Raw genomic sequence first — 27,233 nt, forward strand, 5'->3', positions numbered from 1 at the left:
TCGAGACAAGTGTATCATTAGGGCTATATATCATTCCGCATGCATGCACGCTGCACGAGTGTTCTCCCTCAGGAAAAGTGCCGAAAAGAAACAGGAGAACATCTTTCTTGATATGTTCTCAAACAAAATCTCTCGTTTTTTGTGGCTTGGATGTCGGAGTACACAAAGGGAAGTAAATGTGATGCAGAAATTAGGTCGATTGAGGCAATTTTAGACCACTTTAGGCTTCCCATGAGCAGCGTACGAACACTATGTTAAGAGGTTTGTTCACAAGTCGGACGAACGTAGCTAGCTTCAGACTCTCAGTACGGTGAGTGTGCGTGCGTGCGTCAGTCATCGGGGCAATCATATCCGGGCGTATATGCTACCATATAGCTTCTCAAGTCATATAACACAATGTACATTGTTTAGTTTAATGGGATAAGTAACCATATAGGTGGTCTAGAGTTGAATATTCAACTTTGCAAAATAAGTCTCGGGGCGGGCGGGTATAAAAAGCTTAAATTTCATCTTTCTAATGTCTACGACCATATCACGTTGAATATACCGGTTCTCGTCCGATCACCGAAGTCAAGCAGCGTCGAGCCTAGTCAGTACTTGGATGGGTGACCGCCTGGGAATACTAGGTGCCGTAGACTTTTTCATTTTTCCTCACCCACAACCGCACCCCTTTCTTTCTTTATTTCTTTGTCACTATTGTTTTATCCTGTCATTGTTATGAAAAGTTTTTCCCCCTCCCAACCCCCCCCCCCCCCACCACCACCACCGTTGAAGACATTGACTTGCCATGATATACCACTATTGTTGTGTCCTGTCATTGCAATCACAAGTTTTTCTCCAGCTCCCTTTAATTCGAGACAAGTGTATCATTAGGGCTATATATCATTCCGCATGCATGCACGCTGCACGAGTGTTCTCCCTCAGGAAAAGTGCCGAAAAGAAACAGGAGAACATCTTTCTTGATATGTTCTCAAACAAAATCTCTCGTTTTTTGTGGCTTGGATGTCGGAGTACACAAAGGGAAGTAAATGTGATGCAGAAATTAGGTCGATTGAGGCAATTTTAGACCACTTTAGGCTTCCCATGAGCAGCGTACGAACACTATGTTAAGAGGTTTGTTCACAAGTCGGACGAACGTAGCTAGCTTCAGACTCTCAGTACGGTGAGTGTGCGTGCGTGCGTCAGTCATCGGGGCAATCATATCCGGGCGTATATGCTACCATATAGCTTCTCAAGTCATATAACACAATGTACATTGTTTAGTTTAATGGGATAAGTAACCATATAGGTGGTCTAGAGTTGAATATTCAACTTTGCAAAATAAGTCTCGGGGCGGGCGGGTATAAAAAGCTTAAATTTCATCTTTCTAATGTCTACGACCATATCACGTTGAATATACCGGTTCTCGTCCGATCACCGAAGTCAAGCAGCGTCGAGCCTAGTCAGTACTTGGATGGGTGACCGCCTGGGAATACTAGGTGCCGTAGACTTTTTCATTTTTCCTCACCCACAACCGCACCCCTTTCTTTCTTTATTTCTTTGTCACTATTGTTTTATCCTGTCATTGTTATGAAAAGTTTTTCCCCCTCCCAACCCCCCCCCCCCCCACCACCACCACCGTTGAAGACATTGACTTGCCATGATATACCACTATTGTTGTGTCCTGTCATTGCAATCACAAGTTTTTCTCCAGCTCCCTTTAATTCGAGACAAGTGTATCATTAGGGCTATATATCATTCCGCATGCATGCACGCTGCACGAGTGTTCTCCCTCAGGAAAAGTGCCGAAAAGAAACAGGAGAACATCTTTCTTGATATGTTCTCAAACAAAATCTCTCGTTTTTTGTGGCTTGGATGTCGGAGTACACAAAGGGAAGTAAATGTGATGCAGAAATTAGGTCGATTGAGGCAATTTTAGACCACTTTAGGCTTCCCATGAGCAGCGTACGAACACTATGTTAAGAGGTTTGTTCACAAGTCGGACGAACGTAGCTAGCTTCAGACTCTCAGTACGGTGAGTGTGCGTGCGTGCGTCAGTCATCGGGGCAATCATATCCGGGCGTATATGCTACCATATAGCTTCTCAAGTCATATAACACAATGTACATTGTTTAGTTTAATGGGATAAGTAACCATATAGGTGGTCTAGAGTTGAATATTCAACTTTGCAAAATAAGTCTCGGGGCGGGCGGGTATAAAAAGCTTAAATTTCATCTTTCTAATGTCTACGACCATATCACGTTGAATATACCGGTTCTCGTCCGATCACCGAAGTCAAGCAGCGTCGAGCCTAGTCAGTACTTGGATGGGTGACCGCCTGGGAATACTAGGTGCCGTAGACTTTTTCATTTTTCCTCACCCACAACCGCACCCCTTTCTTTCTTTATTTCTTTGTCACTATTGTTTTATCCTGTCATTGTTATGAAAAGTTTTTCCCCCTCCCAACCCCCCCCCCCCACCACCACCACCGTTGAAGACATTGACTTGCCATGATATACCACTATTGTTGTGTCCTGTCATTGCAATCACAAGTTTTTCTCCAGCTCCCTTTAATTCGAGACAAGTGTATCATTAGGGCTATATATCATTCCGCATGCATGCACGCTGCACGAGTGTTCTCCCTCAGGAAAAGTGCCGAAAAGAAACAGGAGAACATCTTTCTTGATATGTTCTCAAACAAAATCTCTCGTTTTTTGTGGCTTGGATGTCGGAGTACACAAAGGGAAGTAAATGTGATGCAGAAATTAGGTCGATTGAGGCAATTTTAGACCACTTTAGGCTTCCCATGAGCAGCGTACGAACACTATGTTAAGAGGTTTGTTCACAAGTCGGACGAACGTAGCTAGCTTCAGACTCTCAGTACGGTGAGTGTGCGTGCGTGCGTCAGTCATCGGGGCAATCATATCCGGGCGTATATGCTACCATATAGCTTCTCAAGTCATATAACACAATGTACATTGTTTAGTTTAATGGGATAAGTAACCATATAGGTGGTCTAGAGTTGAATATTCAACTTTGCAAAATAAGTCTCGGGGCGGGCGGGTATAAAAAGCTTAAATTTCATCTTTCTAATGTCTACGACCATATCACGTTGAATATACCGGTTCTCGTCCGATCACCGAAGTCAAGCAGCGTCGAGCCTAGTCAGTACTTGGATGGGTGACCGCCTGGGAATACTAGGTGCCGTAGACTTTTTCATTTTTCCTCACCCACAACCGCACCCCTTTCTTTCTTTATTTCTTTGTCACTATTGTTTTATCCTGTCATTGTTATGAAAAGTTTTTCCCCCTCCCAACCCCCCCCCCCCACCACCACCACCGTTGAAGACATTGACTTGCCATGATATACCACTATTGTTGTGTCCTGTCATTGCAATCACAAGTTTTTCTCCAGCTCCCTTTAATTCGAGACAAGTGTATCATTAGGGCTATATATCATTCCGCATGCATGCACGCTGCACGAGTGTTCTCCCTCAGGAAAAGTGCCGAAAAGAAACAGGAGAACATCTTTCTTGATATGTTCTCAAACAAAATCTCTCGTTTTTTGTGGCTTGGATGTCGGAGTACACAAAGGGAAGTAAATGTGATGCAGAAATTAGGTCGATTGAGGCAATTTTAGACCACTTTAGGCTTCCCATGAGCAGCGTACGAACACTATGTTAAGAGGTTTGTTCACAAGTCGGACGAACGTAGCTAGCTTCAGACTCTCAGTACGGTGAGTGTGCGTGCGTGCGTCAGTCATCGGGGCAATCATATCCGGGCGTATATGCTACCATATAGCTTCTCAAGTCATATAACACAATGTACATTGTTTAGTTTAATGGGATAAGTAACCATATAGGTGGTCTAGAGTTGAATATTCAACTTTGCAAAATAAGTCTCGGGGCGGGCGGGTATAAAAAGCTTAAATTTCATCTTTCTAATGTCTACGACCATATCACGTTGAATATACCGGTTCTCGTCCGATCACCGAAGTCAAGCAGCGTCGAGCCTAGTCAGTACTTGGATGGGTGACCGCCTGGGAATACTAGGTGCCGTAGACTTTTTCATTTTTCCTCACCCACAACCGCACCCCTTTCTTTCTTTATTTCTTTGTCACTATTGTTTTATCCTGTCATTGTTATGAAAAGTTTTTCCCCCTCCCAACCCCCCCCCCCCCACCACCACCACCGTTGAAGACATTGACTTGCCATGATATACCACTATTGTTGTGTCCTGTCATTGCAATCACAAGTTTTTCTCCAGCTCCCTTTAATTCGAGACAAGTGTATCATTAGGGCTATATATCATTCCGCATGCATGCACGCTGCACGAGTGTTCTCCCTCAGGAAAAGTGCCGAAAAGAAACAGGAGAACATCTTTCTTGATATGTTCTCAAACAAAATCTCTCGTTTTTTGTGGCTTGGATGTCGGAGTACACAAAGGGAAGTAAATGTGATGCAGAAATTAGGTCGATTGAGGCAATTTTAGACCACTTTAGGCTTCCCATGAGCAGCGTACGAACACTATGTTAAGAGGTTTGTTCACAAGTCGGACGAACGTAGCTAGCTTCAGACTCTCAGTACGGTGAGTGTGCGTGCGTGCGTCAGTCATCGGGGCAATCATATCCGGGCGTATATGCTACCATATAGCTTCTCAAGTCATATAACACAATGTACATTGTTTAGTTTAATGGGATAAGTAACCATATAGGTGGTCTAGAGTTGAATATTCAACTTTGCAAAATAAGTCTCGGGGCGGGCGGGTATAAAAAGCTTAAATTTCATCTTTCTAATGTCTACGACCATATCACGTTGAATATACCGGTTCTCGTCCGATCACCGAAGTCAAGCAGCGTCGAGCCTAGTCAGTACTTGGATGGGTGACCGCCTGGGAATACTCGCCTGGGAATACTAGGTGCCGTAGACTTTTTCATTTTTCCTCACCCACAACCGCACCCCTTTCTTTCTTTATTTCTTTGTCACTATTGTATTATCCTGTCATTGTTATGAAAAGTTTTTCCCCCTCCCAACCCCCCCCCCCACCACCACCACCGTTGAAGACATTGACTTGCCATGATATACCACTATTGGTTGTGTCCTGTCATTGCAATCACAAGTTTTTTCTCCAGCTCCCTTTAATTCGAGACAAGTGTATCATTAGGGCTATATATCATTCCGCATGCATGCACGCTGCACGAGTGTTCTCCCTCAGGAAAAGTGCCGAAAAGAAACAGGAGAACATCTTTCTTGATATGTTCTCAAACAAAATCTCTCGTTTTTTGTGGCTTGGATGTCGGAGTACACAAAGGGAAGTAAATGTGATGCAGAAATTAGGTCGATTGAGGCAATTTTAGACCACTTTAGGCTTCCCATGAGCAGCGTACGACACTATGTTAAGAGGTTTGTTCACAAGTCGGACGAACGTAGCTAGCTTCAGACTCTCAGTACGGTGAGTGTGCGTGCGTGCGTCAGTCATCGGGGCAATCATATCCGGGCGTATATGCTACCATATAGCTTCTCAAGTCATATAACACAATGTACATTGTTTAGTTTAATGGGATAAGTAACCATATAGGTGGTCTAGGAGTGAATATTCAACTTTGCAAAATAAGTCTCGGGGCGGGCGGGTATAAAAAGCTTAAATTTCATCTTTCTAATGTCTACGACCATATCACGTTGAATATACCGGTTCTCGTCCGATCACCGAAGTCAAGCAGGCGTCGAGCCTAGTCAGTACTTGGATGGGTGACCGCCTGGGAATACTAGGTGCCGTAGACTTTTTCATTTTTTCCTCACCCACAACCGCACCCCTTTCTTTCTTTATTTCTTTGTCACTATTGTTTTATCCTGTCATTGTTATGAAAAGTTTTTCCCCCTCCCAACCCCCCCCCCCACCACCACCACCGTTGAAGACATTGACTTGCCATGATATACCACTATTGTTGTGTCCGTCATTGCAATCACAAGTTTTTCTCCAGCTCCCTTTAATTCGAGACAAGTGTATCATTAGGGCTATATATCATTCCGCATGCATGCACGCTGCACGAGTGTTCTCCTCAGGAAAAGTGCCGAAAAGAAACAGGAGAACATCTTTCTTGATATGTTCTCAAACAAAATCTCTCGTTTTTTGTGGCTTGGATGTCGGAGTACACAAAGGGAAGTAAATGTGATGCAGAAATTAGGTCGATTGAGGCAATTTTAGACCACTTTAGGCTTCCCATGAGCAGCGTACGAACACTATGTTAAGAGGTTTGTTCACAAGTCGGACGAACGTAGCTAGCTTCAGACTCTCAGTACGGTGAGTGTGCGTGCGTGCGTCAGTCATCGGGGCAATCATATCCGGCGTATATGCTACCATATAGCTTCTCAAGTCATATAACACAATGTACATTGTTTAGTTTAATGGGATAAGTAACCATATAGGTGGTCTAGAGTTGAATATTCAACTTTGCAAAATAAGTCTCGGGGCGGGCGGGTATAAAAAGCTTAAATTCATCTTTCTAATGTCTACGACCATATCACGTTGAATATACCGGTTCTCGTCCGATCACCGAAGTCAAGCAGCGTCGAGCCTAGTCAGTACTTGGATGGGTGACCGCCTGGGAATTACTAGGTGCCGTAGACTTTTTCATTTTTCCTCACCCACAACCGCACCCCTTTCTTTCTTTATTTCTTTGTCACTATTGTTTTATCCTGTCATTGTTATGAAAAGTTTTTCCCCCTCCCAACCCCCCCCCCCACCACCACCACCGTTGAAGACATTGACTTGCCATGATATACCACTATTGTTGTGTCCTGTCATTGCAATCACAAGTTTTTCTCCAGCTCCCTTTAATTCGAGACAAGTGTATCATTAGGGCTATATATCATTCCGCATGCATGCACGCTGCACGAGTGTTCTCCCTCAGGAAAAGTGCCGAAAAGAAACAGGAGAACATCTTTCTTGATATGTTCTCAAACAAAATCTCTCGTTTTTTGTGGCTTGGATGTCGGAGTACACAAAGGAAGTAAATGTGATGCAGAAATTAGGGTCGATTGAGGCAATTTTAGACCACTTTAGGCTTCCCATGAGCAGCGTACGAACACTATGTTAAGAGGTTTGTTCACAAGTCGGACGAACGTAGCTAGCTTCAGACTCTCAGTACGGTGAGTGTGCGTGCGTGCGTCAGTCATCGGGGCAATCATATCCGGGCGTATATGCTACCATATAGCTTCTCAAGTCATATAACACAATGTACATTGTTTAGTTTAATGGGATAAGTAACCATATAGGTGGGTCTAGAGTTGAATATTCAACTTTGCAAAATAAGTCTCGGGGCGGGCGGGTATAAAAAGCTTAAATTTCATCTTTCTAATGTCTACGACCATATCACGTTGAATATACCGGTTCTCGTCCGATCCACCGAAGTCAAGCAGCGTCGAGCCTAGTCAGTACTTGGATGGGTGACCGCCTGGGAATACTAGGTGCCGTAGACTTTTTCATTTTTCCTCACCCACAACCGCACCCCTTTCTTTCTTTATTTCTTTGTCACTATTGTTTTATCCTGTCATTGTTATGAAAAGTTTTTCCCCCTCCCAACCCCCCCCCCCCACCACCACCACCGTTGAAGACATTGACTTGCCATGATATACCACTATTGTTGTGTCCTGTCATTGCAATCACAAGTTTTTCTCCAGCTCCCTTTAATTCGAGACAAGTGTAATCATTAGGGCTATATATCATTCCGCATGCATGCACGCTGCACGAGTGTTCTCCCTCAGGAAAAGTGCCGAAAAGAAACAGGAGAACATCTTTCTTGATATGTTCTCAAACAAAATCTCTCGTTTTTGTGGCTTGGATGTCGGAGTACACAAAGGGGAAGTAATGTGATGCAGAAATTAGGTCGATTGAGGCAATTTTAGACCACTTTAGGCTTCCCATGAGCAGCGTACGAACACTATGTTAAGAGGTTTGTTCACAAGTCGGACGAACGTAGCTAGCTTCAGACTCTCAGTACGGTGAGTGTGCGTGCGTGCGTCAGTCATCGGGGCAATCATATCCGGGCGTATATGCTACCATATAGCTTCTCAAGTCATATAACACAATGTACATTGTTTAGTTTAATGGGATAAGTAACCATATAGGTGGTCTAGAGTTGAATATCAACTTTGCAAAATAAGTCTCGGGGCGGGCGGGTATAAAAAGCTTAAATTTCATCTTTCTAATGTCTACGACCATATCACGTTGAATATACCGGTTCTCGTCCGATCACCGAAGTCAAGCAGCGTCGAGCCTAGTCAGTACTTGGATGGGTGACCGCCTGGGAATACTAGGTGCCGTAGACTTTTCATTTTTCCTCACCCACAACCGCACCCCTTTCTTTCTTTATTTCTTTGTCACTATTGTTTTATCCTGTCATTGTTATGAAAAGTTTTTCCCCCTCCCAACCCCCCCCCCCACCACCACCACCGTTGAAGACATTGACTTGCCATGATATACCACTATTGTTGTGTCCTGTCATTGCAATCACAAGTTTTTCTCCAGCTCCCTTTAATTCGAGACAAGTGTATCATTAGGGCTATATATCATTCCGCATGCATGCACGCTGCACGAGTGTTCTCCCTCAGGAAAAGTGCCGAAAAAGAAACAGGAGAACATCTTTCTTGATATGTTCTCAAACAAAATCTCTCGTTTTTTGTGGCTTGGATGTCGGAGTAAACAAAGGGAAGTAAATGTGATGCAGAAATTAGGTCGATTGAGGCAATTTTAGACCACTTTAGGCTTCCCATGAGCAGCGTACGAACACTATGTTAAGAGGTTTGTTCACAAGTCGGACGAACGTAGCTAGCTTCAGACTCTCAGTACGGTGAGTGTGCGTGCGTGCGTCAGTCATCGGGGCAATCATATCCGGGCGTATATGCTACCATATAGCTTCTCAAGTCATATAACACAATGTACATTGTTTAGTTTAATGGGATAAGTAACCATATAGGTGGTCTAGAGTTGAATATTCAACTTTGCAAAATAAGTCTCGGGGCGGGCGGGTATAAAAAGCTTAAATTTCATCTTTCTAATGTCTACGACCATATCACGTTGAATATACCGGTTCTCGTCCGATCACCGAAGTCAAGCAGCGTCGAGCCTAGTCAGTACTTGGATGGGTGACCGCCTGGGAATACTAGGTGCCGTAGACTTTTTCATTTTTCCTCACCCACAACCGCACCCCTTTCTTTCTTTATTTCTTTGTCACTATTGTTTTATCCTGTCATTGTTATGAAAAGTTTTTCCCCCTCCCAACCCCCCCCCCCCACCACCACCACCGTTGAAGACATGACTTGCCATGATATACCACTATTGTTGTGTCCTGTCATTGCAATCACAAGTTTTTCTCCAGCTCCCTTTAATTCGAGACAAGTGTATCATTAGGGCTATATATCATTCCGCATGCATGCACGCTGCACGAGTGTTCTCCCTCAGGAAAAGTGCCGAAAAGAAACAGGAGAACATCTTTCTTGATATGTTCTCAAACAAAATCTCTCGTTTTTTGTGGCTTGGATGTCGGAGTACACAAAGGGAAGTAAATGTGATGCAGAAATTAGGTCGATTGAGGCAATTTTAGACCACTTTAGGCTTCCCATGAGCAGCGTACGAACACTATGTTAAGAGGTTTGTTCACAAGTCGGACGAACGTAGCTAGCTTCAGACTCTCAGTACGGTGAGTGTGCGTGCGTGCGTCAGTCATCGGGGCAATCATATCCGGGCGTATATGCTACCATATAGCTTCTCAAGTCATATAACACAATGTACATTGTTTAGTTTAATGGGATAAGTAACCATATAGGTGGTCTAGAGTTGAATATTCAACTTTGCAAAATAAGTCTCGGGGCGGGCGGGTATAAAAAGCTTAAATTTCATCTTTCTAATGTCTACGACCATATCACGTTGAATATACCGGTTCTCGTCCGATCACCGAAGTCAAGCAGCGTCGAGCCTAGTCAGTACTTGGATGGGTGACCGCCTGGGAATACTAGGTGCCGTAGACTTTTTTCATTTTTCCTCACCCACAACCGCACCCCTTTCTTTCTTTATTTCTTTGTCACTATTGTTTTATCCTGTCATTGTTATGAAAAGTTTTTCCCCCTCCCAACCCCCCCCCCCACCACCACCACCGTTGAAGACATTGACTTGCCATGATATACCACTATTGTTGTGTCCTGTCATTGCAATCACAAGTTTTTCTCCAGCTCCCTTTAATTCGAGACAAGTGTATCATTAGGGCTATATATCATTCCGCATGCATGCACGCTGCACGAGTGTTCTCCCTCAGGAAAAGTGCCGAAAAGAAACAGGAGAACATCTTTCTTGATATGTTCTCAAACAAAATCTCTCGTTTTTTGTGGCTTGGATGTCGGAGTACACAAAGGGAAGTAAATGTGATGCAGAAATTAGGTCGATTGAGGCAATTTTAGACCACTTTAGGCTTCCCATGAGCAGCGTACGAACACTATGTTAAGAGGTTTGTTCACAAGTCGGACGAACGTAGCTAGCTTCAGACTCTCAGTACGGTGAGTGTGCGTGCGTGCGTCAGTCATCGGGGCAATCATATCCGGGCGTATATGCTACCATATAGCTTCTCAAGTCATATAACACAATGTACATTGTTTAGTTTAATGGGATAAGTAACCATATAGGTGGTCTAGAGTTGAATATTCAACTTTGCAAAATAAGTCCTCGGGGCGGGCGGGTATAAAAAGCTTAAATTTCATCTTTCTAATGTCTACGACCATATCACGTTGAATATACCGGTTCTCGTCCGATCACCGAAGTCAAGCAGCGTCGAGCCTAGTCAGTACTTGGATGGGTGACCGCCTGGGAATACTAGGTGCCGTAGACTTTTTCATTTTTCCTCACCCACAACCGCACCCCTTTCTTTCTTTATTTCTTTGTCACTATTGTTTTATCCTGTCATTGTTATGAAAAGTTTTTCCCCCTCCCAACCCCCCCCCCCCACCACCACCACCGTTGAAGACATTGACTTGCCATGATATACCACTATTGTTGTGTCCTGTCATTGCAATCACAAGTTTTTCTCCAGCTCCCTTTAATTCGAGACAAGTGTATCATTAGGGCTATATATCATTCCGCATGCATGCACGCTGCACGAGTGTTCTCCCTCAGGAAAAGTGCCGAAAAGAAACAGGAGAACATCTTTCTTGATATGTTCTCAAACAAAATCTCTCGTTTTTTGTGGCTTGGATGTCGGAGTACACAAAGGGAAGTAAATGTGATGCAGAAATTAGGTCGATTGAGGCAATTTTAGACCACTTTAGCTTCCCATGAGCAGCGTACGAACACTATGTTAAGTGGTTTGTTCACAAGTCGGACGAACGTAGCTAGCTTCAGACTCTCAGTACGGTGAGTGTGCGTGCGTGCGTCAGTCATCGGGGCAATCATATCCGGGCGTATATGCTACCATATAGCTTCTCAAGTCATATAACACAATGTACATTGTTTAGTTTAATGGGATAAGTAACCATATAGGTGGTCTAGAGTTGAATATTCAACTTTGCAAAATAAGTCTCGGGGCGGGCGGGTATAAAAAGCTTAAATTTCATCTTCTAATGTCTACGACCATATCACGTTGAATATACCGGTTCTCGTCCGATCACCGAAGTCAAGCAGCGTCGAGCCTAGTCAGTACTTGGATGGGTGACCGCCTGGGAATACTAGGTGCCGTAGACTTTTTCATTTTTCCTCACCCACCAACCGCACCCCATTTCTTTCTTTATTTCTTTGTCACTATTGTTTTATCCTGTCATTGTTATGAAAAGTTTTTTCCCCCTCCCAACCCCCCCCCCCCCCCCCACCACCACCACCGTTGAAGACATTGACTTGCCATGATATACCACTATTGTTGTGTCCTGTCATTGCAATCACAAGTTTTTCTCCAGCTCCCTTTAATTCGAGACAAGTGTATCATTAGGGCTATATATCATTCCGCATGCATGCACGCTGCACGAGTGTTCTCCCTCAGGAAAAGTGCCGAAAAGAAACAGGAGAACATCTTTCTTGATATGTTCTCAAACAAAATCTCTCGTTTTTTGTGGCTTGGATGTCGGAGTACACAAAGGGAAGTAAATGTGATGCAGAAATTAGGTCGATTGAGGCAATTTTAGACCACTTTAGGCTTCCCATGAGCAGCGTACGAACACTATGTTAAGAGGTTTGTTCACAAGTCGGACGAACGTAGCTAGCTTCAGACTCTCAGTACGGTGAGTGTGCGTGCGTGCGTCAGTCATCGGGGCAATCATATCCGGGCGTATATGCTACCATATAGCTTCTCAAGTCATATAACACAATGTACATTGTTTAGTTTAATGGGATAAGTAACCATATAGGTGGTCTAGAGTTGAATATTCAACTTTGCAAAATAAGTCTCGGGGCGGGCGGGTATAAAAAGCTTAAATTTCATCTTTCTAATGTCTACGACCATATCACGTTGAATATACCGGTTCTCGTCCGATCACCGAAGTCAAGCAGCGTCGAGCCTAGTCAGTACTTGGATGGGTGACCGCCTGGGAATACTAGGTGCCGTAGACTTTTTCATTTTTCCTCACCCACAACCGCACCCCTTTCTTTCTTTATTTCTTTGTCACTATTGTTTTATCCTGTCATTGTTATGAAAAGTTTTTCCCCCTCCCAACCCCCCCCCCCCCCCCCCACCACCACCACCCGTTGAAGACATTGACTTGCCATGATATACCACTATTGTTGTGTCCTGTCATTGCAATCACAAGTTTTTCTCCAGCTCCCTTTAATTCGAGACAAGTGTATCATTAGGGCTATATATCATTCCGCATGCATGCACGCTGCACGAGTGTTCTCCCTCAGGAAAAGTGCCGAAAAGAAACAGGAGAACATCTTTCTTGATATGTTCTCAAACAAAATCTCTCGTTTTTTGTGGCTTGGATGTCGGAGTACACAAAGGGAAGTAAATGTGATGCAGAAATTAGGTCGATTGAGGCAATTTTAGACCACTTTAGGCTTCCCATGAGCAGCGTACGAACACTATGTTAAGAGGTTTGTTCACAAGTCGGACGAACGTAGCTAGCTTCAGACTCTCAGTACGGTGAGTGTGCGTGCGTGCGTCAGTCATCGGGGCAATCATATCCGGGCGTATATGCTACCATATAGCTTCTCAAGTCATATAACACAATGTACATTGTTTAGTTTAATGGGATAAGTAACCATATAGGTGGTCTAGAGTTGAATATTCAACTTTGCAAAATAAGTCTCGGGGCGGGCGGGTATAAAAAGCTTAAATTTCATCTTTCTAATGTCTACGACCATATCACGTTGAATATACCGGTTCTCGTCCGATCACCGAAGTCAAGCAGCGTCGAGCCTAGTCAGTACTTGGATGGGTGACCGCCTGGGAATACTAGGTGCCGTAGACTTTTTCATTTTTCCTCACCCACAACCGCACCCCTTTCTTTCTTTATTTCTTTGTCACTATTGTTTTATCCTGTCATTGTTATGAAAAGTTTTTCCCCCTCCCAACCCCCCCCCCCCCACCACCACCACCGTTGAAGACATTGACTTGCCATGATATACCACTATTGTTGTGTCCTGTCATTGCAATCACAAGTTTTTCTCCAGCTCCCTTTAATTCGAGACAAGTGTATCATTAGGGCTATATATCATTCCGCATGCATGCACGCTGCACGAGTGTTCTCCCTCAGGAAAAGTGCCGAAAAGAAACAGGAGAACATCTTTCTTGATATGTTCTCAAACAAAATCTCTCGTTTTTTGTGGCTTGGATGTCGGAGTACACAAAGGGAAGTAAATGTGATGCAGAAATTAGGTCGATTGAGGCAATTTTAGACCACTTTAGGCTTCCCATGAGCAGCGTACGAACACTATGTTAAGAGGTTTGTTCACAAGTCGGACGAACGTAGCTAGCTTCAGACTCTCAGTACGGTGAGTGTGCGTGCGTGCGTCAGTCATCGGGGCAATCATATCCGGGCGTATATGCTACCATATAGCTTCTCAAGTCATATAACACAATGTACATTGTTTAGTTTAATGGGATAAGTAACCATATAGGTGGTCTAGAGTTGAATATTCAACTTTGCAAAATAAGTCTCGGGGCGGGCGGGTATAAAAAGCTTAAATTTCATCTTTCTAATGTCTACGACCATATCACGTTGAATATACCGGTTCTCGTCCGATCACCGAAGTCAAGCAGCGTCGAGCCTAGTCAGTACTTGGATGGGTGACCGCCTGGGAATACTAGGTGCCGTAGACTTTTTCATTTTTCCTCACCCACAACCGCACCCCTTTCTTTCTTTATTTCTTTGTCACTATTGTTTTATCCTGTCATTGTTATGAAAAGTTTTTCCCCCTCCCAACCCCCCCCCCCCCCACCACCACCACCGTTGAAGACATTGACTTGCCATGATATACCACTATTGTTGTGTCCTGTCATTGCAATCACAAGTTTTTCTCCAGCTCCCTTTAATTCGAGACAAGTGTATCATTAGGGCTATATATCATTCCGCATGCATGCACGCTGCACGAGTGTTCTCCCTCAGGAAAAGTGCCGAAAAGAAACAGGAGAACATCTTTCTTGATATGTTCTCAAACAAAATCTCTCGTTTTTTGTGGCTTGGATGTCGGAGTACACAAAGGGAAGTAAATGTGATGCAGAAATTAGGTCGATTGAGGCAATTTTAGACCACTTTAGGCTTCCCATGAGCAGCGTACGAACACTATGTTAAGAGGTTTGTTCACAAGTCGGACGAACGTAGCTAGCTTCAGACTCTCAGTACGGTGAGTGTGCGTGCGTGCGTCAGTCATCGGGGCAATCATATCCGGGCGTATATGCTACCATATAGCTTCTCAAGTCATATAACACAATGTACATTGTTTAGTTTAATGGGATAAGTAACCATATAGGTGGTCTAGAGTTGAATATTCAACTTTGCAAAATAAGTCTCGGGGCGGGCGGGTATAAAAAGCTTAAATTTCATCTTTCTAATGTCTACGACCATATCACGTTGAATATACCGGTTCTCGTCCGATCACCGAAGTCAAGCAGCGTCGAGCCTAGTCAGTACTTGGATGGGTGACCGCCTGGGAATACTAGGTGCCGTAGACTTTTTCATTTTTCCTCACCCACAACCGCACCCCTTTCTTTCTTTATTTCTTTGTCACTATTGTTTTATCCTGTCATTGTTATGAAAAGTTTTTCCCCCTCCCAACCCCCCCCCCCCACCACCACCACCGTTGAAGACATTGACTTGCCATGATATACCACTATTGTTGTGTCCTGTCATTGCAATCACAAGTTTTTCTCCAGCTCCCTTTAATTCGAGACAAGTGTATCATTAGGGCTATATATCATTCCGCATGCATGCACGCTGCACGAGTGTTCTCCCTCAGGAAAAGTGCCGAAAAGAAACAGGAGAACATCTTTCTTGATATGTTCTCAAACAAAATCTCTCGTTTTTTGTGGCTTGGATGTCGGAGTACACAAAGGGAAGTAAATGTGATGCAGAAATTAGGTCGATTGAGGCAATTTTAGACCACTTTAGGCTTCCCATGAGCAGCGTACGAACACTATGTTAAGAGGTTTGTTCACAAGTCGGACGAACGTAGCTAGCTTCAGACTCTCAGTACGGTGAGTGTGCGTGCGTGCGTCAGTCATCGGGGCAATCATATCCGGGCGTATATGCTACCATATAGCTTCTCAAGTCATATAACACAATGTACATTGTTTAGTTTAATGGGATAAGTAACCATATAGGTGGTCTAGAGTTGAATATTCAACTTTGCAAAATAAGTCTCGGGGCGGGCGGGTATAAAAAGCTTAAATTTCATCTTTCTAATGTCTACGACCATATCACGTTGAATATACCGGTTCTCGTCCGATCACCGAAGTCAAGCAGCGTCGAGCCTAGTCAGTACTTGGATGGGTGACCGCCTGGGAATACTAGGTGCCGTAGACTTTTTCATTTTTCCTCACCCACAACCGCACCCCTTTCTTTCTTTATTTCTTTGTCACTATTGTTTTATCCTGTCATTGTTATGAAAAGTTTTTCCCCCTCCCAACCCCCCCCCCCCCACCACCACCACCGTTGAAGACATTGACTTGCCATGATATACCACTATTGTTGTGTCCTGTCATTGCAATCACAAGTTTTTCTCCAGCTCCCTTTAATTCGAGACAAGTGTATCATTAGGGCTATATATCATTCCGCATGCATGCACGCTGCACGAGTGTTCTCCCTCAGGAAAAGTGCCGAAAAGAAACAGGAGAACATCTTTCTTGATATGTTCTCAAACAAAATCTCTCGTTTTTTGTGGCTTGGATGTCGGAGTACACAAAGGGAAGTAAATGTGATGCAGAAATTAGGTCGATTGAGGCAATTTTAGACCACTTTAGGCTTCCCATGAGCAGCGTACGAACACTATGTTAAGAGGTTTGTTCACAAGTCGGACGAACGTAGCTAGCTTCAGACTCTCAGTACGGTGAGTGTGCGTGCGTGCGTCAGTCATCGGGGCAATCATATCCGGGCGTATATGCTACCATATAGCTTCTCAAGTCATATAACACAATGTACATTGTTTAGTTTAATGGGATAAGTAACCATATAGGTGGTCTAGAGTTGAATATTCAACTTTGCAAAATAAGTCTCGGGGCGGGCGGGTATAAAAAGCTTAAATTTCATCTTTCTAATGTCTACGACCATATCACGTTGAATATACCGGTTCTCGTCCGATCACCGAAGTCAAGCAGCGTCGAGCCTAGTCAGTACTTGGATGGGTGACCGCCTGGGAATACTAGGTGCCGTAGACTTTTTCATTTTTCCTCACCCACAACCGCACCCCTTTCTTTCTTTATTTCTTTGTCACTATTGTTTTATCCTGTCATTGTTATGAAAAGTTTTTCCCCCTCCCAACCCCCCCCCCCCCCACCACCACCACCGTTGAAGACATTGACTTGCCATGATATACCACTATTGTTGTGTCCTGTCATTGCAATCACAAGTTTTTCTCCAGCTCCCTTTAATTCGAGACAAGTGTATCATTAGGGCTATATATCATTCCGCATGCATGCACGCTGCACGAGTGTTCTCCCTCAGGAAAAGTGCCGAAAAGAAACAGGAGAACATCTTTCTTGATATGTTCTCAAACAAAATCTCTCGTTTTTTGTGGCTTGGATGTCGGAGTACACAAAGGGAAGTAAATGTGATGCAGAAATTAGGTCGATTGAGGCAATTTTAGACCACTTTAGGCTTCCCATGAGCAGCGTACGAACACTATGTTAAGAGGTTTGTTCACAAGTCGGACGAACGTAGCTAGCTTCAGACTCTCAGTACGGTGAGTGTGCGTGCGTGCGTCAGTCATCGGGGCAATCATATCCGGGCGTATATGCTACCATATAGCTTCTCAAGTCATATAACACAATGTACATTGTTTAGTTTAATGGGATAAGTAACCATATAGGTGGTCTAGAGTTGAATATTCAACTTTGCAAAATAAGTCTCGGGGCGGGCGGGTATAAAAAGCTTAAATTTCATCTTTCTAATGTCTACGACCATATCACGTTGAATATACCGGTTCTCGTCCGATCACCGAAGTCAAGCAGCGTCGAGCCTAGTCAGTACTTGGATGGGTGACCGCCTGGGAATACTAGGTGCCGTAGACTTTTTCATTTTTCCTCACCCACAACCGCACCCCTTTCTTTCTTTATTTCTTTGTCACTATTGTTTTATCCTGTCATTGTTATGAAAAGTTTTTCCCCCTCCCAACCCCCCCCCCCCCACCACCACCACCGTTGAAGACATTGACTTGCCATGATATACCACTATTGTTGTGTCCTGTCATTGCAATCACAAGTTTTTCTCCAGCTCCCTTTAATTCGAGACAAGTGTATCATTAGGGCTATATATCATTCCGCATGCATGCACGCTGCACGAGTGTTCTCCCTCAGGAAAAGTGCCGAAAAGAAACAGGAGAACATCTTTCTTGATATGTTCTCAAACAAAATCTCTCGTTTTTTGTGGCTTGGATGTCGGAGTACACAAAGGGAAGTAAATGTGATGCAGAAATTAGGTCGATTGAGGCAATTTTAGACCACTTTAGGCTTCCCATGAGCAGCGTACGAACACTATGTTAAGAGGTTTGTTCACAAGTCGGACGAACGTAGCTAGCTTCAGACTCTCAGTACGGTGAGTGTGCGTGCGTGCGTCAGTCATCGGGGCAATCATATCCGGGCGTATATGCTACCATATAGCTTCTCAAGTCATATAACACAATGTACATTGTTTAGTTTAATGGGATAAGTAACCATATAGGTGGTCTAGAGTTGAATATTCAACTTTGCAAAATAAGTCTCGGGGCGGGCGGGTATAAAAAGCTTAAATTTCATCTTTCTAATGTCTACGACCATATCACGTTGAATATACCGGTTCTCGTCCGATCACCGAAGTCAAGCAGCGTCGAGCCTAGTCAGTACTTGGATGGGTGACCGCCTGGGAATACTAGGTGCCGTAGACTTTTTCATTTTTCCTCACCCACAACCGCACCCCTTTCTTTCTTTATTTCTTTGTCACTATTGTTTTATCCTGTCATTGTTATGAAAAGTTTTTCCCCCTCCCAACCCCCCCCCCCCCACCACCACCACCGTTGAAGACATTGACTTGCCATGATATACCACTATTGTTGTGTCCTGTCATTGCAATCACAAGTTTTTCTCCAGCTCCCTTTAATTCGAGACAAGTGTATCATTAGGGCTATATATCATTCCGCATGCATGCACGCTGCACGAGTGTTCTCCCTCAGGAAAAGTGCCGAAAAGAAACAGGAGAACATCTTTCTTGATATGTTCTCAAACAAAATCTCTCGTTTTTTGTGGCTTGGATGTCGGAGTACACAAAGGGAAGTAAATGTGATGCAGAAATTAGGTCGATTGAGGCAATTTTAGACCACTTTAGGCTTCCCATGAGCAGCGTACGAACACTATGTTAAGAGGTTTGTTCACAAGTCGGACGAACGTAGCTAGCTTCAGACTCTCAGTACGGTGAGTGTGCGTGCGTGCGTCAGTCATCGGGGCAATCATATCCGGGCGTATATGCTACCATATAGCTTCTCAAGTCATATAACACAATGTACATTGTTTAGTTTAATGGGATAAGTAACCATATAGGTGGTCTAGAGTTGAATATTCAACTTTGCAAAATAAGTCTCGGGGCGGGCGGGTATAAAAAGCTTAAATTTCATCTTTCTAATGTCTACGACCATATCACGTTGAATATACCGGTTCTCGTCCGATCACCGAAGTCAAGCAGCGTCGAGCCTAGTCAGTACTTGGATGGGTGACCGCCTGGGAATACTAGGTGCCGTAGACTTTTTCATTTTTCCTCACCCACAACCGCACCCCTTTCTTTCTTTATTTCTTTGTCACTATTGTTTTATCCTGTCATTGTTATGAAAAGTTTTTCCCCCTCCCAACCCCCCCCCCCACCACCACCACCGTTGAAGACATTGACTTGCCATGATATACCACTATTGTTGTGTCCTGTCATTGCAATCACAAGTTTTTCTCCAGCTCCCTTTAATTCGAGACAAGTGTATCATTAGGGCTATATATCATTCCGCATGCATGCACGCTGCACGAGTGTTCTCCCTCAGGAAAAGTGCCGAAAAGAAACAGGAGAACATCTTTCTTGATATGTTCTCAAACAAAATCTCTCGTTTTTTGTGGCTTGGATGTCGGAGTACACAAAGGGAAGTAAATGTGATGCAGAAATTAGGTCGATTGAGGCAATTTTAGACCACTTTAGGCTTCCCATGAGCAGCGTACGAACACTATGTTAAGAGGTTTGTTCACAAGTCGGACGAACGTAGCTAGCTTCAGACTCTCAGTACGGTGAGTGTGCGTGCGTGCGTCAGTCATCGGGGCAATCATATCCGGGCGTATATGCTACCATATAGCTTCTCAAGTCATATAACACAATGTACATTGTTTAGTTTAATGGGATAAGTAACCATATAGGTGGTCTAGAGTTGAATATTCAACTTTGCAAAATAAGTCTCGGGGCGGGCGGGTATAAAAAGCTTAAATTTCATCTTTCTAATGTCTACGACCATATCACGTTGAATATACCGGTTCTCGTCCGATCACCGAAGTCAAGCAGCGTCGAGCCTAGTCAGTACTTGGATGGGTGACCGCCTGGGAATACTAGGTGCCGTAGACTTTTTCATTTTTCCTCACCCACAACCGCACCCCTTTCTTTCTTTATTTCTTTGTCACTATTGTTTTATCCTGTCATTGTTATGAAAAGTTTTTCCCCCTCCCAACCCCCCCCCCCCACCACCACCACCGTTGAAGACATTGACTTGCCATGATATACCACTATTGTTGTGTCCTGTCATTGCAATCACAAGTTTTTCTCCAGCTCCCTTTAATTCGAGACAAGTGTATCATTAGGGCTATATATCATTCCGCATGCATGCACGCTGCACGAGTGTTCTCCCTCAGGAAAAGTGCCGAAAAGAAACAGGAGAACATCTTTCTTGATATGTTCTCAAACAAAATCTCTCGTTTTTTGTGGCTTGGATGTCGGAGTACACAAAGGGAAGTAAATGTGATGCAGAAATTAGGTCGATTGAGGCAATTTTAGACCACTTTAGGCTTCCCATGAGCAGCGTACGAACACTATGTTAAGAGGTTTGTTCACAAGTCGGACGAACGTAGCTAGCTTCAGACTCTCAGTACGGTGAGTGTGCGTGCGTGCGTCAGTCATCGGGGCAATCATATCCGGGCGTATATGCTACCATATAGCTTCTCAAGTCATATAACACAATGTACATTGTTTAGTTTAATGGGATAAGTAACCATATAGGTGGTCTAGAGTTGAATATTCAACTTTGCAAAATAAGTCTCGGGGCGGGCGGGTATAAAAAGCTTAAATTTCATCTTTCTAATGTCTACGACCATATCACGTTGAATATACCGGTTCTCGTCCGATCACCGAAGTCAAGCAGCGTCGAGCCTAGTCAGTACTTGGATGGGTGACCGCCTGGGAATACTAGGTGCCGTAGACTTTTTCATTTTTCCTCACCCACAACCGCACCCCTTTCTTTCTTTATTTCTTTGTCACTATTGTTTTATCCTGTCATTGTTATGAAAAGTTTTTCCCCCTCCCAACCCCCCCCCCCCACCACCACCACCGTTGAAGACATTGACTTGCCATGATATACCACTATTGTTGTGTCCTGTCATTGCAATCACAAGTTTTTCTCCAGCTCCCTTTAATTCGAGACAAGTGTATCATTAGGGCTATATATCATTCCGCATGCATGCACGCTGCACGAGTGTTCTCCCTCAGGAAAAGTGCCGAAAAGAAACAGGAGAACATCTTTCTTGATATGTTCTCAAACAAAATCTCTCGTTTTTTGTGGCTTGGATGTCGGAGTACACAAAGGGAAGTAAATGTGATGCAGAAATTAGGTCGATTGAGGCAATTTTAGACCACTTTAGGCTTCCCATGAGCAGCGTACGAACACTATGTTAAGAGGTTTGTTCACAAGTCGGACGAACGTAGCTAGCTTCAGACTCTCAGTACGGTGAGTGTGCGTGCGTGCGTCAGTCATCGGGGCAATCATATCCGGGCGTATATGCTACCATATAGCTTCTCAAGTCATATAACACAATGTACATTGTTTAGTTTAATGGGATAAGTAACCATATAGGTGGTCTAGAGTTGAATATTCAACTTTGCAAAATAAGTCTCGGGGCGGGCGGGTATAAAAAGCTTAAATTTCATCTTTCTAATGTCTACGACCATATCACGTTGAATATACCGGTTCTCGTCCGATCACCGAAGTCAAGCAGCGTCGAGCCTAGTCAGTACTTGGATGGGTGACCGCCTGGGAATACTAGGTGCCGTAGACTTTTTCATTTTTCCTCACCCACAACCGCACCCCTTTCTTTCTTTATTTCTTTGTCACTATTGTTTTATCCTGTCATTGTTATGAAAAGTTTTTCCCCCTCCCAACCCCCCCCCCCCCACCACCACCACCGTTGAAGACATTGACTTGCCATGATATACCACTATTGTTGTGTCCTGTCATTGCAATCACAAGTTTTTCTCCAGCTCCCTTTAATTCGAGACAAGTGTATCATTAGGGCTATATATCATTCCGCATGCATGCACGCTGCACGAGTGTTCTCCCTCAGGAAAAGTGCCGAAAAGAAACAGGAGAACATCTTTCTTGATATGTTCTCAAACAAAATCTCTCGTTTTTTGTGGCTTGGATGTCGGAGTACACAAAGGGAAGTAAATGTGATGCAGAAATTAGGTCGATTGAGGCAATTTTAGACCACTTTAGGCTTCCCATGAGCAGCGTACGAACACTATGTTAAGAGGTTTGTTCACAAGTCGGACGAACGTAGCTAGCTTCAGACTCTCAGTACGGTGAGTGTGCGTGCGTGCGTCAGTCATCGGGGCAATCATATCCGGGCGTATATGCTACCATATAGCTTCTCAAGTCATATAACACAATGTACATTGTTTAGTTTAATGGGATAAGTAACCATATAGGTGGTCTAGAGTTGAATATTCAACTTTGCAAAATAAGTCTCGGGGCGGGCGGGTATAAAAAGCTTAAATTTCATCTTTCTAATGTCTACGACCATATCACGTTGAATATACCGGTTCTCGTCCGATCACCGAAGTCAAGCAGCGTCGAGCCTAGTCAGTACTTGGATGGGTGACCGCCTGGGAATACTAGGTGCCGTAGACTTTTTCATTTTTCCTCACCCACAACCGCACCCCTTTCTTTCTTTATTTCTTTGTCACTATTGTTTTATCCTGTCATTGTTATGAAAAGTTTTTCCCCCTCCCAACCCCCCCCCCCCACCACCACCACCGTTGAAGACATTGACTTGCCATGATATACCACTATTGTTGTGTCCTGTCATTGCAATCACAAGTTTTTCTCCAGCTCCCTTTAATTCGAGACAAGTGTATCATTAGGGCTATATATCATTCCGCATGCATGCACGCTGCACGAGTGTTCTCCCTCAGGAAAAGTGCCGAAAAGAAACAGGAGAACATCTTTCTTGATATGTTCTCAAACAAAATCTCTCGTTTTTTGTGGCTTGGATGTCGGAGTACACAAAGGGAAGTAAATGTGATGCAGAAATTAGGTCGATTGAGGCAATTTTAGACCACTTTAGGCTTCCCATGAGCAGCGTACGAACACTATGTTAAGAGGTTTGTTCACAAGTCGGACGAACGTAGCTAGCTTCAGACTCTCAGTACGGTGAGTGTGCGTGCGTGCGTCAGTCATCGGGGCAATCATATCCGGGCGTATATGCTACCATATAGCTTCTCAAGTCATATAACACAATGTACATTGTTTAGTTTAATGGGATAAGTAACCATATAGGTGGTCTAGAGTTGAATATTCAACTTTGCAAAATAAGTCTCGGGGCGGGCGGGTATAAAAAGCTTAAATTTCATCTTTCTAATGTCTACGACCATATCACGTTGAATATACCGGTTCTCGTCCGATCACCGAAGTCAAGCAGCGTCGAGCCTAGTCAGTACTTGGATGGGTGACCGCCTGGGAATACTAGGTGCCGTAGACTTTTTCATTTTTCCTCACCCACAACCGCACCCCTTTCTTTCTTTATTTCTTTGTCACTATTGTTTTATCCTGTCATTGTTATGAAAAGTTTTTCCCCCTCCCAACCCCCCCCCCCCACCACCACCACCGTTGAAGACATTGACTTGCCATGATATACCACTATTGTTGTGTCCTGTCATTGCAATCACAAGTTTTTCTCCAGCTCCCTTTAATTCGAGACAAGTGTATCATTAGGGCTATATATCATTCCGCATGCATGCACGCTGCACGAGTGTTCTCCCTCAGGAAAAGTGCCGAAAAGAAACAGGAGAACATCTTTCTTGATATGTTCTCAAACAAAATCTCTCGTTTTTTGTGGCTTGGATGTCGGAGTACACAAAGGGAAGTAAATGTGATGCAGAAATTAGGTCGATTGAGGCAATTTTAGACCACTTTAGGCTTCCCATGAGCAGCGTACGAACACTATGTTAAGAGGTTTGTTCACAAGTCGGACGAACGTAGCTAGCTTCAGACTCTCAGTACGGTGAGTGTGCGTGCGTGCGTCAGTCATCGGGGCAATCATATCCGGGCGTATATGCTACCATATAGCTTCTCAAGTCATATAACACAATGTACATTGTTTAGTTTAATGGGATAAGTAACCATATAGGTGGTCTAGAGTTGAATATTCAACTTTGCAAAATAAGTCTCGGGGCGGGCGGGTATAAAAAGCTTAAATTTCATCTTTCTAATGTCTACGACCATATCACGTTGAATATACCGGTTCTCGTCCGATCACCGAAGTCAAGCAGCGTCGAGCCTAGTCAGTACTTGGATGGGTGACCGCCTGGGAATACTAGGTGCCGTAGACTTTTTCATTTTTCCTCACCCACAACCGCACCCCTTTCTTTCTTTATTTCTTTGTCACTATTGTTTTATCCTGTCATTGTTATGAAAAGTTTTTCCCCCTCCCAACCCCCCCCCCCCACCACCACCACCGTTGAAGACATTGACTTGCCATGATATACCACTATTGTTGTGTCCTGTCATTGCAATCACAAGTTTTTCTCCAGCTCCCTTTAATTCGAGACAAGTGTATCATTAGGGCTATATATCATTCCGCATGCATGCACGCTGCACGAGTGTTCTCCCTCAGGAAAAGTGCCGAAAAGAAACAGGAGAACATCTTTCTTGATATGTTCTCAAACAAAATCTCTCGTTTTTTGTGGCTTGGATGTCGGAGTACACAAAGGGAAGTAAATGTGATGCAGAAATTAGGTCGATTGAGGCAATTTTAGACCACTTTAGGCTTCCCATGAGCAGCGTACGAACACTATGTTAAGAGGTTTGTTCACAAGTCGGACGAACGTAGCTAGCTTCAGACTCTCAGTACGGTGAGTGTGCGTGCGTGCGTCAGTCATCGGGGCAATCATATCCGGGCGTATATGCTACCATATAGCTTCTCAAGTCATATAACACAATGTACATTGTTTAGTTTAATGGGATAAGTAACCATATAGGTGGTCTAGAGTTGAATATTCAACTTTGCAAAATAAGTCTCGGGGCGGGCGGGTATAAAAAGCTTAAATTTCATCTTTCTAATGTCTACGACCATATCACGTTGAATATACCGGTTCTCGTCCGATCACCGAAGTCAAGCAGCGTCGAGCCTAGTCAGTACTTGGATGGGTGACCGCCTGGGAATACTAGGTGCCGTAGACTTTTTCATTTTTCCTCACCCACAACCGCACCCCTTTCTTTCTTTATTTCTTTGTCACTATTGTTTTATCCTGTCATTGTTATGAAAAGTTTTTCCCCCTCCCAACCCCCCCCCCCCCACCACCACCACCGTTGAAGACATTGACTTGCCATGATATACCACTATTGTTGTGTCCTGTCATTGCAATCACAAGTTTTTCTCCAGCTCCCTTTAATTCGAGACAAGTGTATCATTAGGGCTATATATCATTCCGCATGCATGCACGCTGCACGAGTGTTCTCCCTCAGGAAAAGTGCCGAAAAGAAACAGGAGAACATCTTTCTTGATATGTTCTCAAACAAAATCTCTCGTTTTTTGTGGCTTGGATGTCGGAGTACACAAAGGGAAGTAAATGTGATGCAGAAATTAGGTCGATTGAGGCAATTTTAGACCACTTTAGGCTTCCCATGAGCAGCGTACGAACACTATGTTAAGAGGTTTGTTCACAAGTCGGACGAACGTAGCTAGCTTCAGACTCTCAGTACGGTGAGTGTGCGTGCGTGCGTCAGTCATCGGGGCAATCATATCCGGGCGTATATGCTACCATATAGCTTCTCAAGTCATATAACACAATGTACATTGTTTAGTTTAATGGGATAAGTAACCATATAGGTGGTCTAGAGTTGAATATTCAACTTTGCAAAATAAGTCTCGGGGCGGGCGGGTATAAAAAGCTTAAATTTCATCTTTCTAATGTCTACGACCATATCACGTTGAATATACCGGTTGTGTCCTGTCATTGCAATCACAAGTTTTTCTCCAGCTCCCTTTAATTCGAGACAAGTGTATCATTAGGGCTATATATCATTCCGCATGCATGCACGCTGCACGAGTGTTCTCCCTCAGGAAAAGTGCCGAAAAGAAACAGGAGAACATCTTTCTTGATATGTTCTCAAACAAAATCTCTCGTTTTTTGTGGCTTGGATGTCGGAGTACACAAAGGGAAGTAAATGTGATGCAGAAATTAGGTCGATTGAGGCAATTTTAGACCACTTTAGGCTTCCCATGAGCAGCGTACGAACACTATGTTAAGAGGTTTGTTCACAAGTCGGACGAACGTAGCTAGCTTCAGACTCTCAGTACGGTGAGTGTGCGTGCGTGCGTCAGTCATCGGGGCAATCATATCCGGGCGTATATGCTACCATATAGCTTCTCAAGTCATATAACACAATGTACATTGTTTAGTTTAATGGGATAAGTAACCATATAGGTGGTCTAGAGTTGAATATTCAACTTTGCAAAATAAGTCTCGGGGCGGGCGGGTATAAAAAGCTTAAATTTCATCTTTCTAATGTCTACGACCATATCACGTTGAATATACCGGTTCTCGTCCGATCACCGAAGTCAAGCAGCGTCGAGCCTAGTCAGTACTTGGATGGGTGACCGCCTGGGAATACTAGGTGCCGTAGACTTTTTCATTTTTCCTCACCCACAACCGCACCCCTTTCTTTCTTTATTTCTTTGTCACTATTGTTTTATCCTGTCATTGTTATGAAAAGTTTTTCCCCCTCCCAACCCCCCCCCCCCACCACCACCACCGTTGAAGACATTGACTTGCCATGATATACCACTATTGTTGTGTCCTGTCATTGCAATCACAAGTTTTTCTCCAGCTCCCTTTAATTCGAGACAAGTGTATCATTAGGGCTATATATCATTCCGCATGCATGCACGCTGCACGAGTGTTCTCCCTCAGGAAAAGTGCCGAAAAGAAACAGGAGAACATCTTTCTTGATATGTTCTCAAACAAAATCTCTCGTTTTTTGTGGCTTGGATGTCGGAGTACACAAAGGGAAGTAAATGTGATGCAGAAATTAGGTCGATTGAGGCAATTTTAGACCACTTTAGGCTTCCCATGAGCAGCGTACGAA

The 27,233-nt window shown here is 43.9% G+C and overlaps 30 non-coding genes and 1 pseudogene across 30 annotated transcripts; all 31 read left to right on the forward strand.

The window, feature by feature from the left end:
- The first annotated feature begins 519 nt into the window (after window positions 1-519).
- On the forward strand, window positions 520-638 carry LOC139972192 (5S ribosomal RNA). Its single transcript, XR_011794629.1, has one exon. It is a non-coding gene; the product is annotated as a 5S ribosomal RNA (ribosomal RNA).
- Window positions 639-1,371: 733 nt separating this feature from the next.
- On the forward strand, window positions 1,372-1,490 carry LOC139972193 (5S ribosomal RNA). The gene has a single exon (XR_011794630.1). It is a non-coding gene; the product is annotated as a 5S ribosomal RNA (ribosomal RNA).
- A 733-nt stretch (window positions 1,491-2,223) lies between these two features.
- LOC139972194 (5S ribosomal RNA) lies at window positions 2,224-2,342 on the forward strand. The gene has a single exon (XR_011794631.1). It is a non-coding gene; the product is annotated as a 5S ribosomal RNA (ribosomal RNA).
- A 731-nt stretch (window positions 2,343-3,073) lies between these two features.
- LOC139972195 (5S ribosomal RNA) lies at window positions 3,074-3,192 on the forward strand. The gene has a single exon (XR_011794632.1). It is a non-coding gene; the product is annotated as a 5S ribosomal RNA (ribosomal RNA).
- A 731-nt stretch (window positions 3,193-3,923) lies between these two features.
- On the forward strand, window positions 3,924-4,042 carry LOC139972196 (5S ribosomal RNA). Its single transcript, XR_011794633.1, has one exon. It is a non-coding gene; the product is annotated as a 5S ribosomal RNA (ribosomal RNA).
- A 732-nt stretch (window positions 4,043-4,774) lies between these two features.
- On the forward strand, window positions 4,775-4,907 carry LOC139972669 (5S ribosomal RNA; annotated as a pseudogene).
- A 731-nt stretch (window positions 4,908-5,638) lies between these two features.
- Window positions 5,639-5,758, forward strand: LOC139972667 (5S ribosomal RNA). Its single transcript, XR_011795075.1, has one exon. It is a non-coding gene; the product is annotated as a 5S ribosomal RNA (ribosomal RNA).
- Window positions 5,759-6,485: 727 nt separating this feature from the next.
- Window positions 6,486-6,605, forward strand: LOC139972652 (5S ribosomal RNA). The gene has a single exon (XR_011795060.1). It is a non-coding gene; the product is annotated as a 5S ribosomal RNA (ribosomal RNA).
- Window positions 6,606-7,336: 731 nt separating this feature from the next.
- Window positions 7,337-7,456, forward strand: LOC139972656 (5S ribosomal RNA). The gene has a single exon (XR_011795065.1). It is a non-coding gene; the product is annotated as a 5S ribosomal RNA (ribosomal RNA).
- Window positions 7,457-8,186: 730 nt separating this feature from the next.
- On the forward strand, window positions 8,187-8,305 carry LOC139972197 (5S ribosomal RNA). Its single transcript, XR_011794634.1, has one exon. It is a non-coding gene; the product is annotated as a 5S ribosomal RNA (ribosomal RNA).
- A 730-nt stretch (window positions 8,306-9,035) lies between these two features.
- LOC139972198 (5S ribosomal RNA) lies at window positions 9,036-9,154 on the forward strand. The gene has a single exon (XR_011794635.1). It is a non-coding gene; the product is annotated as a 5S ribosomal RNA (ribosomal RNA).
- A 730-nt stretch (window positions 9,155-9,884) lies between these two features.
- Window positions 9,885-10,003, forward strand: LOC139972199 (5S ribosomal RNA). Its single transcript, XR_011794636.1, has one exon. It is a non-coding gene; the product is annotated as a 5S ribosomal RNA (ribosomal RNA).
- Window positions 10,004-10,735: 732 nt separating this feature from the next.
- Window positions 10,736-10,854, forward strand: LOC139972202 (5S ribosomal RNA). The gene has a single exon (XR_011794638.1). It is a non-coding gene; the product is annotated as a 5S ribosomal RNA (ribosomal RNA).
- Window positions 10,855-11,583: 729 nt separating this feature from the next.
- Window positions 11,584-11,702, forward strand: LOC139972203 (5S ribosomal RNA). The gene has a single exon (XR_011794639.1). It is a non-coding gene; the product is annotated as a 5S ribosomal RNA (ribosomal RNA).
- Window positions 11,703-12,441: 739 nt separating this feature from the next.
- On the forward strand, window positions 12,442-12,560 carry LOC139972204 (5S ribosomal RNA). Its single transcript, XR_011794640.1, has one exon. It is a non-coding gene; the product is annotated as a 5S ribosomal RNA (ribosomal RNA).
- Window positions 12,561-13,298: 738 nt separating this feature from the next.
- Window positions 13,299-13,417, forward strand: LOC139972205 (5S ribosomal RNA). The gene has a single exon (XR_011794641.1). It is a non-coding gene; the product is annotated as a 5S ribosomal RNA (ribosomal RNA).
- A 732-nt stretch (window positions 13,418-14,149) lies between these two features.
- Window positions 14,150-14,268, forward strand: LOC139972206 (5S ribosomal RNA). The gene has a single exon (XR_011794642.1). It is a non-coding gene; the product is annotated as a 5S ribosomal RNA (ribosomal RNA).
- A 733-nt stretch (window positions 14,269-15,001) lies between these two features.
- LOC139972207 (5S ribosomal RNA) lies at window positions 15,002-15,120 on the forward strand. Its single transcript, XR_011794643.1, has one exon. It is a non-coding gene; the product is annotated as a 5S ribosomal RNA (ribosomal RNA).
- Window positions 15,121-15,851: 731 nt separating this feature from the next.
- LOC139972208 (5S ribosomal RNA) lies at window positions 15,852-15,970 on the forward strand. The gene has a single exon (XR_011794644.1). It is a non-coding gene; the product is annotated as a 5S ribosomal RNA (ribosomal RNA).
- Window positions 15,971-16,702: 732 nt separating this feature from the next.
- LOC139972209 (5S ribosomal RNA) lies at window positions 16,703-16,821 on the forward strand. The gene has a single exon (XR_011794645.1). It is a non-coding gene; the product is annotated as a 5S ribosomal RNA (ribosomal RNA).
- Window positions 16,822-17,554: 733 nt separating this feature from the next.
- LOC139972210 (5S ribosomal RNA) lies at window positions 17,555-17,673 on the forward strand. The gene has a single exon (XR_011794646.1). It is a non-coding gene; the product is annotated as a 5S ribosomal RNA (ribosomal RNA).
- A 732-nt stretch (window positions 17,674-18,405) lies between these two features.
- Window positions 18,406-18,524, forward strand: LOC139972211 (5S ribosomal RNA). The gene has a single exon (XR_011794647.1). It is a non-coding gene; the product is annotated as a 5S ribosomal RNA (ribosomal RNA).
- Window positions 18,525-19,256: 732 nt separating this feature from the next.
- LOC139972213 (5S ribosomal RNA) lies at window positions 19,257-19,375 on the forward strand. Its single transcript, XR_011794649.1, has one exon. It is a non-coding gene; the product is annotated as a 5S ribosomal RNA (ribosomal RNA).
- Window positions 19,376-20,105: 730 nt separating this feature from the next.
- Window positions 20,106-20,224, forward strand: LOC139972214 (5S ribosomal RNA). Its single transcript, XR_011794650.1, has one exon. It is a non-coding gene; the product is annotated as a 5S ribosomal RNA (ribosomal RNA).
- Window positions 20,225-20,955: 731 nt separating this feature from the next.
- On the forward strand, window positions 20,956-21,074 carry LOC139972215 (5S ribosomal RNA). Its single transcript, XR_011794651.1, has one exon. It is a non-coding gene; the product is annotated as a 5S ribosomal RNA (ribosomal RNA).
- A 731-nt stretch (window positions 21,075-21,805) lies between these two features.
- LOC139972216 (5S ribosomal RNA) lies at window positions 21,806-21,924 on the forward strand. Its single transcript, XR_011794652.1, has one exon. It is a non-coding gene; the product is annotated as a 5S ribosomal RNA (ribosomal RNA).
- A 732-nt stretch (window positions 21,925-22,656) lies between these two features.
- On the forward strand, window positions 22,657-22,775 carry LOC139972217 (5S ribosomal RNA). The gene has a single exon (XR_011794653.1). It is a non-coding gene; the product is annotated as a 5S ribosomal RNA (ribosomal RNA).
- Window positions 22,776-23,506: 731 nt separating this feature from the next.
- Window positions 23,507-23,625, forward strand: LOC139972218 (5S ribosomal RNA). Its single transcript, XR_011794654.1, has one exon. It is a non-coding gene; the product is annotated as a 5S ribosomal RNA (ribosomal RNA).
- A 731-nt stretch (window positions 23,626-24,356) lies between these two features.
- On the forward strand, window positions 24,357-24,475 carry LOC139972219 (5S ribosomal RNA). Its single transcript, XR_011794655.1, has one exon. It is a non-coding gene; the product is annotated as a 5S ribosomal RNA (ribosomal RNA).
- A 731-nt stretch (window positions 24,476-25,206) lies between these two features.
- Window positions 25,207-25,325, forward strand: LOC139972220 (5S ribosomal RNA). The gene has a single exon (XR_011794656.1). It is a non-coding gene; the product is annotated as a 5S ribosomal RNA (ribosomal RNA).
- Window positions 25,326-26,655: 1,330 nt separating this feature from the next.
- On the forward strand, window positions 26,656-26,774 carry LOC139972221 (5S ribosomal RNA). The gene has a single exon (XR_011794657.1). It is a non-coding gene; the product is annotated as a 5S ribosomal RNA (ribosomal RNA).
- The last annotated feature ends 459 nt before the right edge of the window (window positions 26,775-27,233 follow it).

This window comes from Apostichopus japonicus, chromosome 8 (assembly GCF_037975245.1).
Source record: "Apostichopus japonicus isolate 1M-3 chromosome 8, ASM3797524v1, whole genome shotgun sequence".
Classification (NCBI taxonomy): domain Eukaryota; kingdom Metazoa; phylum Echinodermata; class Holothuroidea; order Aspidochirotida; family Stichopodidae; genus Apostichopus; species Apostichopus japonicus.